Here is a 20,373-nt window from a genome sequence, read left to right on the forward strand (position 1 = left end):
TCCTGGTAGAACAAAGCCCCCAGACCTTCTGCTCAATGAATCAGCACTCCTCATGGTGGGCTCCCAACCAAGATTCTTTGTGGCCTGACTTTACTTTCTGACCTTAGAAAACTCCCACTCAAGGAAGCAGAGCAGAGCAAGCATTAGTGTCCAACATCGGTGCTTCCAAGGACAAAATGACCATAGGTCCAGGCAAGGCCAGAGAGATGGCTGGGTTACATGGCGAGGGAGCTTAGTGGCAGAACAGGCAGGGCCTGTGGTAGAGACATAAGATCCCTATAATGACCCCAAACAGGTGGAAGAAGGCAACTGCGAATCTTGCGCACCTGATAGCTTTCTAAAAATAGCTGGTGGGCCCCTGGCTCTGCAGGCTCCCCTCTGGGTAAGGGCAGGGTCTGGGGCTCGCAGCTATCTGATCATTAGGTTTCAGAGGAGCCAGACAAGTCACCGCTGGCTCTGTACCTTACCCTTCCTGGAGAGGGCCGCGGCTGAGCCCAACCAGGCACGCCAGCTCAGGACTGGGGCCCAGGGCCTGGCCTGCACCCCCTCCTGCTTAGCTCTGCCCCACTGCTTGAGGGAAGGAAGTGTTCCTTGTCTGCTGGTCATGTGGGAGAGGAAGGGAGACAGAGGGCGGGAGCAGATGCCAGCAGGCTCTGGGCACCATTTCTTCTTGGCCAAGGGACCTGGGTACACAGACATTCTCCTCGGATCAAGGCACTGACAGCATTGAACTAAAATGTCATGATCTGAAGCCACGTGGCGTAGCAGGAAGCAAGAAAAGAAGAAAGGAATTCTCCAGGCTGAGCCCCAGAAGCTCCTCTGCCTTCCTGCGGGGCTGGGCTCTGGGACAACAGCAGGCAGCCGAACAAAGTGGGAGTTCTTTCATTCGGGCGCAGGCCGGGCCCTCTCCGGCTCCTCCACTTTTCCCCTCGCCCCTCCATGTCTAGACGGGAGTACTTGGCTCCCGGCACCCTTAAGTCCTGCGTTTGGCCTCCCTTCTCCTGGTCCTGGGTGCTGCACCTGCACGTGGGTGCTCAGCTGGCTCTGGGAAATCTCTCCAAAACAGATTCCATTCATTAAAAGTAACAGTCTGCCTTAGGGACTAGAATATCAGCAAATTGTGGCGATCTCTAAGTCACCCACCGAGAACCAAAGTCTGAGACAGTGTGAATAAAAAAATTATAGGGAGCAGAATTACTTTCAAATATGATCCCTAGCAAATAAAAATCGCTTTCCCCCCACCCTGTCCCCTCACACACTCTGTCTCGGAAAATGCCTTTTCAATTCTTTTGCTGAGAGGCCAGGAGACAGGGAGGCTTTTGTTTTCCTGGACCGATTTCAGACCAAATGTGCTCCTTTCCCTGTGAAGTTCTCTGAAACTCTGACTTTAAAATACGGTTTTCTTACAGGATCTTGGGAGAGACATATAGCGTTGCCTACTGTGAAAAAGCTTGGCAAGGCCAGCAAAGACACGGAACACATGGCACCGAGAGATTCCGGACACCGCCCAGGCCCTACAGGGCCCCCAGCCCTCTGTGGGCTGAAGACCACAGACACCCACGGGCGGGCACGTTTCCCTTCACTCACGCGGTGCCGAGATCATGTTGCTGAAATGGGATGCCTGGCCCCCTGGCCTGCCAGCAGCGCGGCCACCCTGGTGTGAGCACACGCGTGGGCCACCCACCCGTGAGCTGCGAACGTCTATCACTGCACCACGGCAGTGTCGGCCCGGCCTGCCCCTGGGCACCTCTCGCGGAGTCCCGGGTACTGCAGTATCTCCCACCCTTCCTCCGCCCCTCGGCCCAAGCTCCCGCTCCCCCACGGAGCCCGGGCAGGCTCTTCTGCCCTGGAGGCCGGCTCCGGTTGGGTGCAGTGGAAAGAGCTGCAGATGAGGAGCCGGGCACTTGGTTTAGGCAGGCTCCGCCACTCCCTAGCATGACAGTGAGCGAGTCATCTCAGCTCTCCAGCTTCAGCTTCCTCCTCTGAGAGATGGGAATACCTGAGTCAAGTCTACCTACCTCATGGAGGTGGCATGGGGAGAAAAAGAAACCCCAGCTGGGGTAGGAGTTTGGAAGAGGAGAGCAGGCCAGTAAAAAGCTCATTAGCACTACAGAGCCAGAGCTGAAGGCAAGCTCCCGAAAGAGCCAGGAGCCTTCCTCTCTGAACCGTCACTTTATGAGATAAGCACTTACTTCAAGGTTCCTGCTTTCTCTTTGCTAACAGGAATTGTAGAATCGTTGCCAAGTTCGAGCCGTACCAACAGCAAACGATCACTTGCACAAGAAGCCTGTTGAAACCAGCCTTTGCTGGGGACGAGGTCAGCTGGCAGCTTGGCCTGTAAATCAGGGCTCTCTCCTCAGCTCATTGGCTCTTCCAAGGAGATGAACTCAGCTAGACACTGACATTTAACAGCCCTGTGCCGTAGCCTGCACACAGTAGGGATTTAGACAAAGTTTGCTGAACGGGGTAACTGCAGAGGCATTTGAAGTGTGGGGGGGCAGAGCCCTACCCACACAGACTGGAGATTCACTCTGCATGTCAAGGCAGAAGGACAAATGTGAATCAGACAGGACTTCAGGCTGTAGCAGGGATGGCAGTTCATCCTGCTGGCCTCAGTTGAGAGGGATTTCAGGGGTGGGGGCGCCAAGGGAGGTAAGAATTAACATGCTCACTGTGTTATGTTGCCGCAGCGAGAAGACTAAAATTTTAGGATTTTCTTAATGAGACTCCTGCATTGACTGGTTTTCCTTATCAGCACGGGCAAGAACCATAGTGTAGTGTTAATGTCCTTTGCTTTAGAATGGAGGAAGGATCCTAAGAGGGATTTGAAAACTCAGTCTGGAGAACACCCCTGCACCCTTTCTGCTCTCCCTGTGGAATGCAGGCTCTCCACCTCTGGCTCGCCTCAGACACGTTGTGCTCTTATCCAGGGGTATCTGTGTGGCAAGCTGACCCAGTCTGGAGTTTGCTGAACAAAATGCAAAAATTGAGACTGTGAAGGAAGCAGGAGGTGTTGGGATGCCAGGCAGTTCAGAATGCCTCTGCCCTCCCTCTCCTGGCCCAGACTCTGGAAACCACCCCTCCGCCCCACCAAATGTCCATGCCACCCGCAGGGCAGGTGAGCAGGTTCTAACACTAGGCCCCACAGAGACTGCTCTTAACACCTGCCCGTGGGGATGGCTCTTTGGTGACTGCCATCAGGGCAAGGAACAGCAGTCAAGCCTGTACCACAAGTCCTCAGTCTGAGTGGCACCTGCTGACCCTTCAGGGCAGTTTATTCTGTGCAGACCCTGTAGGGATGGTGGGGGACAACCACATACCACTTTATGGATGTGCAGCCTGACCCCCAGAGATGGCAGATGACTTGGCACTATCTAGAAAGAGAGGATGCTGAAATACAAGCTAGGGGTCTGGGCTTAGGGCAGGGTTGGAGGAGACCTAACTTCCACCCCAGGGCCTGGGCCTTGGGATTCTCTTCTCACACTCCAGGACCTCGGGTCCCTTTGGGGTACCCATCCCACTGTGGGAAGAGAACCTGAAAGGCCTACCTCACTTTCCTACCCCACTTGGATGACTACCCAACCTTGCAAAAACACATTTTTTTTCTCTGATCAGATTTCAAAAATTAGGATGTCTCCAATCTGCCCAGAAATGAGGATGAGCCATTCTTGCTTTCTCCCCAAGACAGCCACAAGTGAAGAAACAATCAAACGCAGCCTTCGAACAAACAAACCAGGTGGCATCAGGCATCGTGGTGCAGAAGCTCCACTCACAGGAAAGCCCCCGAATCCTCGTTTTGTAGCCTATGAATGCCTCCTTTGCACACAGTTCTAACAAGCAGGCCCACAGCAGGTGAGGGGGAGTCGTTGCTTCAGGGAAGACGATGAGCATAGCAAGTTTAATGGTTGAGAATGAGGACAGACCCAGAAAGACTGTGAAAGGCAGGAGCACAACCTCCGCAAACCCAGCAGCCTTTGGTCATTTAGCTCAGGGCAGAAGTCCCAACTGCGTCTGCGTCTGCGGCATCCCTGAGCCCCAAGGCTTCACTGTGTAACAAACAGTACTGAAGGCCACAGAGTGCCTGCAGGCTCTGAAATTCAACAGAGGCTTGTGTCCTGGCTGTGACATTTATTATCTGTGTGTCCTTGAGCAATGGCTTGAACTCTTTGAGTGTGTTTCCTCCTAGGAGGTGGGAGGTACATGTAGTTCCCACTTTAAGCTGCAGGGAGGAGGCTGCCTGTGAGGGGCTCAGTGGGCAGTGCCTGGTCCTGCAGAGAATGTTCCCTTACATCCAATAGGCAGGGCCTGGGGAGTGGGCGAGCAGAAGGATTTGTCCAACGTGGTTAAAATACAAGAAAGCCAGGACTTTCCTTGGGATACAAGTGACAAAGAGAAGACCCCAAGAAGCCGGAGGAAGCATGGTGGGAATGAAGCCAGGCACAGCACCCATTCCTGTGGAACACCTGGGGGTGCTGAGCACTGGGTAAGGTGCTTGACATGGTTCATCTAATCCTCTTCTCCTCCATTTTACACATGAGGGATTGTGTATAGGAATGAAGATACACAGCTCGGAAGTGGGACTCAAATAGAGACTTATCTGAGTCCAAAGCCAGTTTCTTAATCCCTATAGTATGTAGGGAGGAAGGGAAGGCCTTCACAAAAGGCCCACAGGGAGTTATCTGCAGACCCCAGGGAGCAGGCAGAGATGAGTAGTTGCTGGGCCTCAGCAGGGCAAGGAAGTCACCACTCAGGACCACCTAGCTGGCCCCGATGCCAGAGAATGGGCTTAAAGGGCAGGCTGCACTTACATAGCCTCAGTTGGCCAGGCAGAAAGTCTTTGACCCTGAAACCCACTTCTAAAGTCCAAGCATTGGTCCTACCAGTGGTTTGAGATATGGAGGGGAATGGTAGTCCACCTAGAAACTTCCAACCTCACCTCCAAGATGGCTTCTACACGGGAGGTAGGTCCCAGCCAGGAGGCCTTGGGCCCAGGGCCTTTCTGTGGGTCCTTCTCGGGAAGCCCCTTGCATCAGCCGCCTCCCACATGGCCATCCACCCCTACCCCCTGCCCTAGGTAGGCTCTTTGCCTCAGACGGCTGGCAGGAAAGAGGGACAGAGGACACAGAAACACTCTGTCATAAACTCTCCTAATTCTCGATTGTGTTTACTGCCAAAAAGAAAAAAAGAGCCTACAAAGAAAACAGCAGAGTGAGGGAGGGGGCAGTAAAATGTCTTTGTGAAATGTGGGCAGTAATCAGAATTTGTACCCAGAGGAAAATGACAATTGTTAAAACCCTATATGCAACCTGAACTCTGGTTTATGATAATGTAACATTTCCAACAATAATATTCAGGGAGGAAAGAAGGATGAAAATGAACTGAACTTTATTCGGGGATCTCATTACGATGAGTATGGTTCCTTTTCGCTAAAATACAGAAATACCTATAATGAGGATTTGTGTTATCCTAAGAAAAAAATGTATGAAAAAGTGACCTTAAAGCATGGGAAAACTTTTACATGCTACAATCAGAAGTTTGTTTTCTCTGAAAGAGTTTGGGTATGTAAATAGAGATTAAGAAACTGGCTTTGGACTCAGAAGACATGTAATTAATCACCAGCATCTACCCCTCCCAGGGCCTCCTGGGGGTCTCAAGGTTTCAGGACCCAGGGAATGGGAGTCAGGGCAGAGACCTGGCCTTGACCTCCAGCAAGGGGTGGGAAACCCCAGTGAGTTCACTCCTTGGATTCTGACACAAGCAAATAAAGTGTGCTTTGTTCTCCCTGTCCCCACTGCCCAGCTGGAAGGCTTTTAGCAGTCAATGAATCACAGAAGCCCAGACAGAAAGGCTCCTGTAGGCCCTCCCATTGCACAGATCAAGAAACTGAGGTCCTGGGAGGCAAAGGCACTTATCCTGGATCTCATGAAACTGCAGAGGCCAAGGCTGAGAAAATTAACCCAATGCACACCCTGTCCAGTTCCCCATTTCCAGGGGGGTTTGGCCCTGCCTGGGGTGGGAGTCTGACCTAGGGCCTCACCCTTGCTGGAGTGGCCACTGAGTCCCTTCAGTGAGACAGGGACAAGAGGGTTAGAGGAGGGGCGTCCAGGGCTTCAGTCCTGCCCTGCTCTCCCTACGTCCCCCTTACTTGGCTTCTCTCCAGGGTGGATGATACTCAAGGGTGGTTTATGCCGACATACCTGCTGCTGACAGCCCTCGGGCAGGGTGACATCTCAGTCCTGGGCCTAAGCCTGGTCCTGCTGGGAGGCTGGCCTGGGCTGGCTGGGTGTCTCAGCAGCTGTCAGGAGGCCATGCAGGGAGTTCAGATACCACAGAAGGCATGTTCTGATTCTGAACTAGCAGGTGAGAATGCCCAGGAGGAGGAGGAAGAGGGCGGGGCCCAGGGGCCCTGGGAATCCCACTGAGGTGATGAGAGCTGGAGCTGGCTGGAAAAAGTGTCCTGGATGAAGGGCTGGGGAGTGGCTGGGCTAGGTTGACAGCAGGGAGGGGTACAACAGAGGAATCAGTTTACCCAGGGAGGTCTGCCCCTGGGGCCACTGCAGCTTCCGACTGAGCACAGGCTGCCGTAGAGCCTCCAAAGAGCGTGGCCGGAAGGTGCATCTCCTGGCACTCTGTGCGGGACTCCTAGAGACAAGCCACTTTTCCACATGCTGCCTGGTGGCAGTGGCCCTCACCAGGCTCATAGACCAGGCCCTTTCCCAGTGCCTGGTGCCCAGGCATCCCTAATAAAAAGGAAGCATTGTTCTGAGAGCTCAGAGGGGATGCAACACTTAGGCTGTTTCCTGACCTGGTCTGGGTGTTTCAGCTCCGTGCACCATCCACAGCCTGTTTTCTGGGGGATGGTCACTGGATTCATGATAGGGGGCAGAAGGGAGGGAACAGCTGTGGGGTGGCTCAGAGCTGGGAATGACTGCAAGAGGGCAGGTGACAGCCTGGGCGCAGGGCCAGGGAGGGGCTCTGCAGGGGACTGGGTCTGGGGGAGCCCACACCAGGGTGGAGGAGATGCTCAGAGGCTTCCTGGAGGAGAAACGTTTGCCTGGGCTTTGGCAGGATTTCTGGGGTTGACTTCTGGGCCCAGGAAATAGCAGAAGCTCAAGCCCAAGTCAGGAAAGAGGGGCTCAGTGGAAAGCGGGGAGCTAGGGCCTGGAGGGAGGGAAGGACCTCTCAGTCTGGTTGCTGGTCCTGGTGGCCTGGGTGCTCACCCCTCCAGGGAGGACCAACCACCTCACTCTCTCACAAGACAATTGAGTGGACCCCAACTCCTTTATCTTTACTTCTAAGTAAGAAAAACATGTCACAGTGAAATCCCTGAGCACTTTATGCAAATCTCAAAGGGTCAGGCTGATGTGAGAACAGGTGTCCTAGGCTACCTCTCATGTCTTCTCCATTCCAGACTCCATGGGGGGCTGCAGGCTGAGTTCCTGGCCTGAAGATGAGAATGCTGCACTAGCTGATTCGAATCTCCTGAAAGCTATAGGTATGTGGGGAGGTGAACCTCCAGCCTACTGACGCTGTTTTTCCATAGTAATAATTAATAATGATAATGATAGCAGCAGCATTTACTATAATTACTACTTCTATCCTACCCTTTACTGAGTGCTTGTGAGTCACACGTTACCTCATTTACTCTTCACACTAACCCTCTGAGATAGGTATTCTCATCATGTCCATTTTATAGATGAGAAAACTGAGGCCCCGAGGTGAAAAGTGACTTATCTGTGTAGTAGCTGATGGAGCCAAGATTTGAACCATGAACAGTCTGATGGAAACATAAAGCTTCTTATATAACATTAACCTCACAAGGCTCCAAGAACGGAAAGCCAAGTATATTTGAGGCAAACATATGTTGCACTAGGTTTCCGAGGATGGGAGCTGGTGAGCAAGCTCCGTCCCGGGAACAGGGACCCTGTAGTAGTTGTCCAGCCCCCTGATGTGGACACTGGACACACAGAGACTCAGAAGTGAAATCCTATTAGGAATGAAACAGAAGTCCCTGGAGTCTGACATCCACTCTGTGTCTGCACATGGAAAAGACGGAAGAAGAATCTGGAGAGGTTGATAATTTCAAACTTTATGTTAATTGGGTTCTTTCAAAAATTTTCTGTTTTTTAAACAATAGCTTATATTTCTAAGTTTGAAGAAAAATGCAGATGTCCGCAGATGGCAGGCCCCAGGGCCAGAGAGAGCAACCAAGGAAGGGTAGCTCGGCCTTCCAGCCTTGCCCTTGGGCGCAGGGGCACAGGAAGCACAGCCAGCCCACTGTTCTTGCCTGCACCCTCCCTGCAGACCTGTGGTCTCAGCTCCACGAGGAGCCGACAGAGGGGCCAGCCCTGCTCTTCATGGCAGGCAGAGGCCCGCCCCAGGCCACTCTGCCCCCCTTCCCCAAAGCCCCACCGTCCAGGGCTCAGAGCTGTCACCGGGATGCACTAGGGCACCACTGCCCAGTCCAGCCCAGGTCGCGAGGGTGCAGGAAGCAGGGGTTCTGTGCACGACTTCTTCCTCAGCCTCCTGAGGGTGCAGGCCAGGGTCCTGACGGGTCTGCTGATGGGCCAACTGGCCCAAGGGTCCATTTTCCAGACCCTTGAATATGAACAGCTCAAATTCCAAAAAGCGGGCCAGGAATTCGGCTGTTTGTAATAAAGATTGTACTTCTCTGTAGAGACAGAGCCATCAGCAGTCACGGGGCTGCCTGGCTAGCCCACAGAGGCTGATATCATAATCAAGCTTGCTGAGCTGTGGCACAAAAGCTCAAATTTTCTGCATGGCCCCCAGAGGGTCTGCAGGTGGGTGGGATGAGGAACAGGGCGAATAGGTCTACTTTGTGTCTTGGTGCTGGCAGTGAGTTTGGTCAGGTTAGCATTCTGTGTGTGTGTGAATTAGGGGCAAGTTTGCTGAAATCAACAAACCTGGAAACTGTGATACTTGGCCTTGGTAAGTGCATTTTCTGGGTTGTGTGCAGGTTCCCATTTGACCAGCTGCTCCCAGTCAGCCCAGTAGGTGCCTCAGGCCCCAGAAGTGAAGGTCATCAGGAGGTGAGGCCCTGCATCAGCTTCTCTTCCTGCTTCCTCTACTGCTCTCATGGCCAGGCTGGGTAGGGCAGGAGGGATCCATGTGTTACCCTGAAGCCAAGTCCACAAGCCTCGGAGAGCCCTTCTAAGCACTAGGCGCTCGGGGGACCTTGTCATCCAGCTCAGCGTCTATTAAGGCCAGGGCTTGGGCAATCAGAACTTGTGGCTTGAGAATTGTAATTATCATTTACCTCTTCTGTAAGAGGTGAGCATGCTTGACTGCCCCTTCCTTTGGATATCAGCATCAATCACCAGGTGAGGCCAGCCTCACTCTCAGTGCCTCCACTGAGGAACATCTGCTCTGTGCTCAGATACAGTTGGGTGGGGCTAGAGCTCCTCAGGCCGAGTGCTTGTCCCGGGTGAGTGCTCAGGCCTCCAGGGGAGATAGGATGGACTGGCACCTGGCCCACAGGCGGTGTGAGGGCCTTGTCCCCATTGTGCAGAAGTACGGTTTCACTGGAGCCGTCCATGACGCAGTCGTGTACAATTTGGGCCTTAAATGTACTCTGCCCTCCACGTGCCCTTTTTGCTTTAATGCAAGTTGGATATTGTTTATGGAACGTATTGTTTATGGATCCACATTTAGGGAACTCCTCCACAGGCCAGGCGTTGTGCCAGGTACTGGGGATGTTAAGACAGACAACACAGTGTTCCTGCCTTTAAGGGGAGACATTCATAGTTTATCAAAATTGTGATGAGTTATCACAGAGAACATCACAGGGAACCATGGGAGCAGAGACGGAGGCCCTAAGGCACAGGCACGGCGGAGAAAGGGTTCCCTGGGGAGATGGCTCCTGAGCTGGCCTCAAAGAGCAGAGGCCGATGAAGAAGGGGAGGACATTCCAGGTGGAGAAAATGCCCTGTGTGATGAACAGTCAGGAAGCGGTAGAGTGTGTTCAGGAAGTGAGAGGGGCTTTGGGTAAATGGAACAAACCAGCTGAGTGATGGGGGAGATGAGACTGGGGAAGGGGGCAGAGACCAAGACATGGCCCTGAATGCCAACCTGGCCCCAGGGCCCCAGGGAACATGGCAGGGGGTCCCACTGAGAACAGCTAAGGGCCTGCCCGAGTGCAGTGACAATAGGGACGAGGAAGAGGACAAGGCAGAGATGGTCACAGGAGATTTCGGTAAGACTTGGCTGGTTGACCAGCTGTTGAGTTAATTGGTGAGTGCCTTCTGCATGCTGAGCTGGTGCTGGGGTGCAGAGAAAGAGAGGTGTCTAGGGTCTAAGTCTGTTTTTTAGGCTTCAGGGAAGAACTGGGGAGGGGGGAATGGTGGTGAAATTCTACTGAGGTACAGTAGAAGGAAAAGTTTTGGGAAGACCCTGATGGAGGCAGAGGACTGCGAAGGCAGGGTGGGCTCTACCCAGGTGAAGTGGGCAGGCAGAAGCCCTCCGGGTCAGGGAGCTCATAGGAGCAGAAGCCGTGAGGAAGGATGGAACATGGTCTATTTCGGTGAAAAGAAACTCGCCCTCTTCCTGGGTCCAGGTTATGAGAAGGAGAGCTCAATTGTTCCCCAGACACCACCCTTCTTTCCAAGAGTTTCTCAAAGAAATTGAGTGATGTCTGTGATTCACTCATGTGTCAAAATTCGAGCTCTGTGGCCAAGTAGCTTCTCCTCCAGTTTTGCAGAGAGATGTACCAGGAATTCTGCCATTGGCTGTCTTTGGGTTCCCGCTGCCAGCCCTCACTGACAAAGCTGAGTGGGCACTTGTCGGGATGGGCGAGACCAAGGGAGGGAACCTGCAGGAGCGTCTGAGGCCATTTCCAGGGAAAACCATCTGGCCAGCCTCCTATGAGGCTGTGGCTGGCCGCCCACACCACGCTCTGCTCCTGGAGGTCACTTAGGTCTGTCTGATCCAGAGTCCTGTGGTTCTGAAGCGCCTCCTGCCCGTCCTCCTCTATCCAGGTCCTCAAGGGAGCCTGCGGGCTTCCAAGGACTGGAGAGAGGGAAGCCTGCTGCAGAGCTCCTCAGATGAAAAATGGGCGGTTGCATTTCATGTTCCTCGGGGCTCCCCAAGCCCACTCCCTGGCAGCATAATTACAGATGCCTCCTTCCTTACGAACTCTTCCTACGCACTGCATAAAGGAATACAATTTCTGGCTGTCCAAATTACAAGAGACCATAATGCACAAAAGCAATAAACACAGGTTCTAACAGCAATCAGATACCACTTATTGTAAACAATGCTTTTTGTGATTTATTGCATTTGAAACAGGGTCAGCATTACTCCTTAAAAGATTTGGTTATTCTTGTTTTCAAGCAGAGTTGCCGGCAGCCTGCTGACGTCAGAAAAAATTGCTCAAGCACAGCAGATTTTAAAAATAGGGCCAATGCGATGTTAAAATAATAATAATAGAAAAATTGGGGTGGCTGTAGGCTGATGTGAAAGTCTCTAGACAGGGCCATTTGGGGTTTGTAGTCTCCCCTGCTAAGCACACGCATCCTCACTGGGTCCTGAACTCAGCTCGCTTCCCTTTCAGGTGCCCAACCCTTCTGATCCCTCCCACCGTCTTCCTAGGAACCAGGGGGGCCAAGCAACAGCTGGATTAACACATCAAGTTGTTCAGTTTGCCTCCTCAGGACTCCGCTCAGTGCTGGTGGTCAGACACTCGGAGCATGCAGAAGAGTCAAGTTCAAGCAGTGCATTCGAGCCAAGAGGTCTGCAATGATTATCTAAAAGGAAACCGGCCCAGTTCTGGGAGAAGTGGTCCCTTCTCTCCTGGACTCTGTCCTGTCCACCCTGCAGGGAAGGTGCTGTGGACGGTCAGGATCTGGCTGGCAGCGGGGGATGAGCTCAGAAAGCAAGGAGGATGCCCAGATCGGGGCAGGAGTTTTCCAGCTGGGTTTGGAGACATCTAGGCTTCCAGTGGAAAGTTTAGGGGCTCCTGAAGGCAGACACCCCTGCTTCAACTAGGGAACCTGTTTTTATTAACCACGTCCTGTGCCTCCCCAGTTCCCCAAAAAATTGGATTAGAGAATTAATTCCCAAAGAAGAGTCAGTGAGTTCTGCCTCTCTGACCTTCTCCCCTCCTCCTCAAATGCAACATTTCACCATGATTTTAAAGTATAGGCACAGAGAAGAACTTGCTACAAGACAGCGTGAGGGCAAGGACCTGTGAGAAGGGTGCTCCCAGGAGAGCAGGGTGTTGCCCTCCCCCCTCATGGGGACTATCACATGTGGAGCCCGCCTGAGGTGAGTGACAGTGTACGGCACCAAGTCACCTGGGACATACCCCATGGCCTGTGCACAGGGACTTGGTCCTAAGGGACACTGGGGCAGGGCAGACAGTGTGTATCAGGGACACTGTCTCACAGGAAGCACAGTGCCCACTGCACGGGCAGAAGTCTTCTGAACAGGCTGTTCATGCCCAGAATCTCCAGGAGCTGGAAGAGACATCTTTTACCTACATGCAGCCCCTTGGGGTTGAAGGCACATGTACACACACTCACACACACACATCCTTGCTGAAAGGCTGCACCCCTGTACTGGCTGATGCTTCATTTCAGTCTGGGTTCTGACATGATCTTGCCTTAGCTTGGAGCAGAGAGCAGAAAAATCACTGAGCTATCCAGCATACGGGAAATGGATTTGTCACTGACCACCCACTCCATAGAGGGTGGCCCTCTCTTATTTGAAGTAATTTCTCAGAACATCACTCACCCAGGTGGAAAAAAATATTGATCACTAACATTTCTTGCATACTTCATTATTCCAAACTCTTTTCATAATTGATTTAATGCTTACCACATTAATATTATATATTAATAAAATAATTATTAATAATATGAATATTAATAATGATATTATTCTCCCTTGTTTATAGGTGAGGAAACTGAGGCACAGAGAAGGAGGTTAGCTTGTCAAGGTCACCCAGCCAGTAGGTGTGAACACCGTTCCCAAACGCACGGGACTCACGGGGCTTCCTGACACTTCCATGCATGTTCTTTCCCATAAGAGGCCTCAAGGGTTTCCTTGCGTGTGGTCTCTCGGCAAGGCTTCGTTGGCTGAGATCTGTGCCCGTATAGTCAGACGTCACCAGTGGGGCTCAACCCCGTCCTGTCTGTTGGTCACAGGCCGAGTCCCCAGCCACACACCTCCCTGCTAAGAGGAAAAGCCACAGCAGCCACAAGCCACAAAGAAGGTCCAAACCCTTGAAGTCGGCGGAGTGTCAAAGTGTCGGCACCGGTATCTCATCCCAAGATGGCAAATAGGAATCGTGGAAGAAACCAGAATTTGCTTTTTGATAAAGACAAAGCAACATAAGGCTCATATTCTTAACGCCAAATTTTCATACCAATCCTCAAACCTGCCCCACGTATTTCTAACCCTTAGCCGTGAATTGTTTCTGTGCTGATGTGAGAAGTGTTGCCCTTGGGACAACTTCCCCCAAATCCCCCTTCATGCAAGCCTCCTTCCTTCTCCAAGTCACCATGGCACTTCAGCTGTGAAACTGGGTGCTGGGTTCTGTACCCCTTATATTTTCTCTGATCATCTTGTGTAGGTCCTGGGACATGGGGGCTCCATGAAGGTGGAGATGTGGCAGTTGATTTGGTGTATTTAAATGCCAAATCCTGAGGTTTTGATTCAGGATCTGGCATGTGGCTCAGGAATTCACATTTTTATCAAGTGCTACAGTTGCTTCTGATGGTGGCAGTCTGAAGCATATGTTTCGGGAAATGCTGCTAGCCTGTGTCCCCAGAACAGCATCTCTGTGGACTGGACTGTGTGCCCCCGAGATTCACATGTTGCAGTTCCCACCCCAGTGTCTCAGACTGTAACCCTATTTGGAAATAGGGTCCTCACAGATATACTTAAATTATCATGAGGTCCTCAGGGTGGACTCCAATCCAACACTACAGGTGTCCTTGTAAGAAGAGGAAATCTGGACAGAGATGCTGAGGGAGGACCACGTGAAGGCACAGGAAGAAGACGGCCATTGACGGCCCTAATGAATCAATCCTGTTCATGCCTTGAACTTGGACTTCCAGCCCCCAGAACTGTGAGAAAATAAAGTTCTGCTCTTTAAGCCACCCAGTCTGTGCTGTTTTGTTATGGGCAATACATTTTTTTGGTCCAGATGCATCTTTGGCAAACTTTTTAACTGCCCTGAATTCTTCAGCAGATATTCCTACCTCCAGGGCAGTGACCTCCTGTCACCTGGTAGTCTGCCAGGCCTAACTCAGCAGCTTGGCATTAGGGCAGAAGATGGCTTGAGAAGGCATCTCTCACCAGTCCCACACCTGCCTGGCCTTGGGATTCAGCCACAGCACTTCTCCCAGAGGGAGGGAGCCACTGTCCCCTGGAGCTCCAACCTCTCATCACTGTCACCAGCCGCTCATTAAGCTCTGCTCTCTGGGGCCAAATACCACCCAGCTCACACCACCTCCTCTGAGAGGGTGTGACTGCCCTCCCTGCCTCCCAGATAAGCCAGGCATTATCACCTGGAAGTCCTGGCTGGTGGCAAGCAGAGGCCCTGTGGGCAGACCCTCTGGAAGGCGGCTCCTCCGCTTGTGCCTGCTTCCGTTTGGGAGATGGCAGACCGGCAAACTTTTGGAGCTCTGCTCACAGTGCCAGCTCAGGGTCACCTCCCACTACACCTGGGGCAGTCCCACGTGGCAGGCCATATAAAGGTCAGGTGCCCACAGCCAGGCCTGAGTGAAGGGAGGGGCTCCTGGGACGCCAGCCCCAGAAACTATAGTGCCAAACACGGGGGTGGCTCACCACCAAACTTCAGTGGCCACAGTGGCCGCCAGTCACACTTCTTGGGGAGGACTCCTCCACCTTCTGGGTATCTTGTGCGTTTCTCAATTCACCCCTTGCCACAGAGACTAGCCTTTCTGCAGGAAGCACTGAAACGAACTCTGCTGACCCTGAGCACGTGGCCTCCCATGGAACAGAGGGTCTTTAGCATGCTCACACCCACCTTCTCATCTCCCTCTTTCCTGGATCCTGTTTTTTCCCTGGGGTGTGGGTGACGTGCAGCCCGTGTGATGAACTCAGCGTGGCTATAATCTCAGGAAGGAATGGAATCGAAAGCATTTTTGCAATATAAATCAAATTAGATCTCAGTTGAAGTTATTTAAAAGAAATTAATTGACTTGTACTTGCCACAAATACACTGATAAGAGTTCATTGCCAGGCCCGTCAGGAGTAATGAAAAAACAGTTAATAAAATTCAGTTGTCAAACGCAGCCTGCTCAGCAGCTGGAAGGGGAAGTCCCAGGGCCCCTGGGTCACAGTGGGCGGAGCACACGGGTTTGCAGAGGCCAGGCCCAGGCTTTGCTCTATTTTTCTCTGAGTGGGATTACTCAAGTTTTAATACTATAAGATTCTTAGGGCTGAGACTTTTTCCCAAGCTGCTTTGTATTTCTATATAGCACTGTGCACATATTAAATTGCAGCCGAAGGAAGCATGCGGGTTAGATAAGAATGTTTTTGCATTCAGAAGTTTGTTTTTTTTTCATTTGCAAGGCCTTCCAAAGAGATATTTCTCCTCCTCCTTACTGGCTATAAATGACCTTCTGGAGGAGGGAGTAGCAATACTTAATTAAGGATGTCTTTGGCTCCTTGCCCCCCAGTCTCCCAAATCCATGGATGAGAATAAGTTATGAACTTATCAAAATCACACCCATGCAGAGATGAGGGAAGGTACAATCTCCACACTGTCATCCAAGGCAAGGCCCTGGAATGCAGTGGCCAGCCCTGTGGTCCATCACAGCACTTCCCAGCCCCTGGTATCTGTCCTTCTCATCAAAGACAGGAGTTCTTGGCAATGCAGAGGCAGAAATTACCCCACGTCTCTAGGACTCCACAGGCTGTGGTTGTCCCAGACGTCCAGAGCTCTTCTCTTGATTTTTCATGTTATTTTCTAGTGATTACCATAGGTCAAACACCTTTCTAGGCACATCACAAAACAGTTAACTCATTTGATCCTCATGGAAGCCCTACAAGGAGGCGTTTCCAGGGCACTGGCCTGAGTTGCCCCCCAGTTCAGATGCTGAGGACCTGTGGGTGACAGTAGCTGGAGGTAGAACCTTTCGGAGATGATTAGGTTTAGAAGAGGTCATGAGGGGGGGCCCGCAGGATGAGATGGTGGGATGAGTGTCCTTGTCAGGGACACCTGACAGCTGTGTGAGGACACTGTGAGAAGGTGGCCATCTACAAAGCAAGGAGGGAGCTCTCACCAGAAACTGACCAGACTTTCAGCCTCCAAAATTGTGAAAAAATGAGCTTCTCTAGTTTAAGCCCCTCAGCATCCATAATATCTTGTTTTGGCAGCCTGAGCTGACTAATGCAGGAGGTACCATTTTTTATCATCCCAATTTTATAGATGAAGGAACACTGGCACAGAGAGCTTAAGTAACTTGCCCAGGGTCACAGAGCAAGTGGCAGCGTCAGCCCTGGAACCCACTGTCTTCTTGAGTCTCTGCTTTCGCTGCTACATGGAAGCTGCCTTTCACTGGGCTGGGCTGTGCCTTAGGTTAAATGTTCCTACAAAAAGTCATTGTCACTGGGAACCGGTTTACTGAATGCTTGTATGACGTCTGTGGACCATGGGAACCCAGGGTGGGAACCCCAAATGTGGTCAGGCCCGAGAAATCTGCTCAGAATAGGCTCACTAGGCACCATGTCAAGGATATGAGTTTTTATCTGCAGAATGTAAGGACTGGCAGCACGGATTGGGGGCAGACTGTAATCTCATGTTCTTCTAGAGCCGAGCCCCCTGCCCCCATCAAGAGGTGGAGTCTAATTTCCCTCCTGTTGAATTCAGGCTGATTCTGTGATTTGCTTGGAACTGACAGATCGGAGAGAGGTGACAGGGCACTTCTGAGACTGAGTCATCAAAGGCAATGGGCTTGCACCTGTTAGCTGGGAGATGTCCTTCCCCCAGACCTGAGCTTCAAGTACGAAACCCAGCCCCCTGAGGCCACGGCCCTGTGAGGAAGCACAGCCAGGAGGGGAGAGAGGCCCAGGGGCTCTGTCGGACAGCCCCAGTAGAGGGCCTGGAGGCAGCCAGCGGCCATGCCCACCACGTGAGGCAAGACACCTCCAGACGGCCCCTGCAGGTGGAGCACCTAGATGGAGTGTTCCCGAGGTCCGAGCCATTGCAGACACCAGCTCCCCAGGCCATGCCCCACCTGAAGTCCTGACCCATACTGTGTGACCACCACAAAGTGGTTCTCTGTACCTCCTGGCTTGGGGGTGCTTTCCTATACAGTGAAGGTGACCAGGACAGATGCCAGGCCAGAGTCTCCATGGTGCCTGCCAAATTTACACAAAAGCGTAACCTCTCTGCAGAGGCTCTACAAAGTCAGGAAGCTGAGTCCCTGGGGATATCGGATCTGCAAAAGTCAGTTGTGACCGTAGTGAAAGACGTGAACCAGAAGAAGGAGGATGTCTGTTGACTGTCACACTGTTCAGACTGGGGCTGGCACGGAGCCAGTGTGCAGTGGTGACGAGGAATGTGTGATCCTGTAATCCGGTGGGTCAGAGCATACCAACAGGCATCTGGGCTGGGCACTTCCCCTCATGTGTTCTTTCTTTCTCACGTTACGCATCTGCCAGTCTTTGCTATTTTCCTGCCCCTTCTGTTATAGGATCCTGATGCTCACAGTGCTCAGGAGCTCGAGTACAGGCACAGCACTTATGGACAGCAGGGTAGCGATGAGCAGCCTGTGGGGGATGAGGCCACCTTCACAACTGGCTCAGAGCCCCAAGTTCAGGCCCATTCTGGCTTTGGTCACATCTTTTCTGCATTGAAGAAAAAGAATCTGAAGATTTGAGTGTGGAAGTTTCTGTGGCATTCTTCCGTCCTTGTGCAGCTCTCACAGAGAGACTTCTGTCCACCCTGCAGGGGCTGAGGCCACAGTGCCCACTGGGCTTTCTGCTGAAGGCGGCCTCCAGCAGGCTCTGCCTCCAGTGAATCTGCTCCCCTGGTCTTTTGAGGGGCCAGGCTGTTCAGGTTTGAGCTCTTGTCACTGTGGATCTGTCTGTCACTGGGCTGCATCTGGGAAAGGAGCCTCTGGTGGTTTCTGGAGGACAGGCCCGTGCTGGGGAGCCAGGTGGCTCAGCCATGCTATACCCTTGCTCTTTACTTCCCTGCTGCCCTTCAGATGTTCTAGTGTGATCTCAGTGGCCACAGAGAAGGTGACAGCCCTGAAGACGCACACACAGGTCAGTCAGTAGCAGAGTCCTTGTCCTTGTCCTGGACCTAGGACCGCATCCATGGCACAGGACAGCTAACTTTCAGGGGATAAGGTTCGGGTAAGGCTCCTATTGTGCCTCCCCACACAGACTCTCTCTTCAGTGCCAAGTGGGAGGGTCTGGAGCTCATTTTACTAGGTAAGGCAGGCAGGACTTTATGACAAAGTCACACAGGGCCATGCAGCTGCAGGAAACCTGTGGCCAAAGCATAATGACAGAAGCCTTCCCATTCCTTCAGCCACACGGAGCCCCCGAGAGGCATGTTTCTAATGAAGGACCTGTTAACCAGGCCTGCCGCCTAGCTTGCTGGAGAACGTGACACAGAGGCAGGAAAGGACCCCAAATGAAGCCCATCTGGAATATGTCTGGGCAATGCCCACTGCATCCAGGAAGTTTGCCTGTTGTCTCATCATTTTCTTAAAAGAGATGATGAAAGGGTTCCCAGGACTGCCAGCACGGAGCGCTCTGGCTGCTGCACAGGATGGAGCGAAGCCACTTCTCCCCCTTGAGAGCAGCTTTGTGGTTGCTGCCTGGCTGTGTGAGGAGGGTGGAGCTGACCTGATTAGTGGGGCCAGGGGCTGCCTGATGGTGGCAGTGACGGTCAGACTGACCTCTTTGGAGACCTCCAGGGCCAGGAGGTTGTTGCCAAACTGGGTCAGGTGTTTTCAGAAGCGCACCCACCAGGGAGAGGCCGGGAAGATGTTTGTGATGCCAACCTGGTAGCAGACCCTGTCCTTCCCTGGCCTCTTCCAGGCAGCAAACAGTGTGTGCAGCTGCAAGTGTGGCTGGGAGGGCTTGGGCACAACCTATAAAAATGCTCCTGGTCAGTAAATAGTTCTAAAATTCATATGGAACTATAAAAGACCCTGAATAGTCAAAGCAATCCTGAGAAGGAAGAATAAAGCAGGGGGATCTTGCTTCCCAACTTCAAGCTCTACTATGAAGCCACAGTAATCAAGAAAATTTGGTACTGGCATAAGAACAGACCCATAGACCAATGGAACAGACTAGAGAGTCCAGATATTAACCCGAAAATATACGGTCATTTAATATATGATAAAGGAGCCATGGATATACAATGGGGAAATGACAGCCTCTTCAACAGCTGGTGTTGGCAAAACTGGACAGCTACATGTAAGAGAATGAAACTGGACCATTGTCTAACCCCTTACACAAAAGTAAATTCAAAATGGATCAAAGACCTGAATGTAAGTCATGAAACCATAAAACTCTTAGAAAAAAACATAGGCAAAAATCTCTTGGACATAAACATGAGCAACTTCTTCATGAACATATCTCCCGGGCAAGGGAAACAAAAGGAAAAATGAACAAGTAGGACTTTATCAAGTTGAAAAGCCTCTGTACAGCAAAGGACACCATCAATAGAACAAAAAGACATCCTACAGTATGGGAGAATATATTCATAAATGACATATCTGATAAAGGATTGACATCCAAAATATATAAAGAGCTCATGCACCTCAACAAACAAAAAGCAAATAATCCAATTAAAAATGGGCAGAGGAGCTGAACAGACACTTCTCCGAAGAAGAAATTCAGATGGCCAACAGGCACATGAGAAGATGCTCCACATTGTTAATCATCAGAGAAATGCAAACCACAATGAGATATCACCTCACACCAGTAAGGATGGCTACCATCCAAAAGACAAACAACAACAAATGTTGGCAAGGCTGTGGAGAAAGGGGAACCTTCCTACACTGCTGGTGGGAATGTAAATTAGTTCAACCATTGTGGAAAGCAGTATGGAGGTTCCTCAAAAAACTAAAAATAGAAATACCATTTGACCCAGGAATTCCACTCCTTGGAATTTACCCTAAGAATGCAGCAGCCCAATTTGAAAAAGACAGATGCACCCCTATGTTTATCACAGCACTATTTACAATAGCCAAGAAATGAAAGCAACCTAAGTGTCCATCAGTAGATGAATGGATAAAGAAGATGTGGTACATATACACAATGGAATATTATTCAGCCATAAGAAGAAAACAAATCCTATCATTTGCAACAACATGGATGGAGCTAGAGGGTAATTATGCTCAGTGAAATAAGCCCGGC

General features: G+C 51.6%; 1 protein-coding gene across 7 annotated transcripts in view; it reads right to left on the reverse strand.

Moving 5' to 3' along the window:
- KLHL29 (kelch like family member 29) overlaps window positions 1-20,373 on the reverse strand; it is a 296,154-nt gene that overhangs the window by 168,569 nt on the left and 107,212 nt on the right. The window contains exon 1 of one of the 7 annotated variants that reach the window (XM_073215995.1): window positions 2,193-2,357. The exons of the other annotated variants lie outside the window; for them this stretch is intronic. The gene's annotated coding sequence lies outside the window, so the exon portion shown is untranslated. Of the gene's footprint in view, window positions 1-2,192; window positions 2,358-20,373 lie in introns of those variants that run through there. 7 annotated transcript variants of the gene reach the window in all.

Source organism: Manis javanica, chromosome 1 (assembly GCF_040802235.1).
Source record: "Manis javanica isolate MJ-LG chromosome 1, MJ_LKY, whole genome shotgun sequence".
NCBI classification, from domain to species: domain Eukaryota; kingdom Metazoa; phylum Chordata; class Mammalia; order Pholidota; family Manidae; genus Manis; species Manis javanica.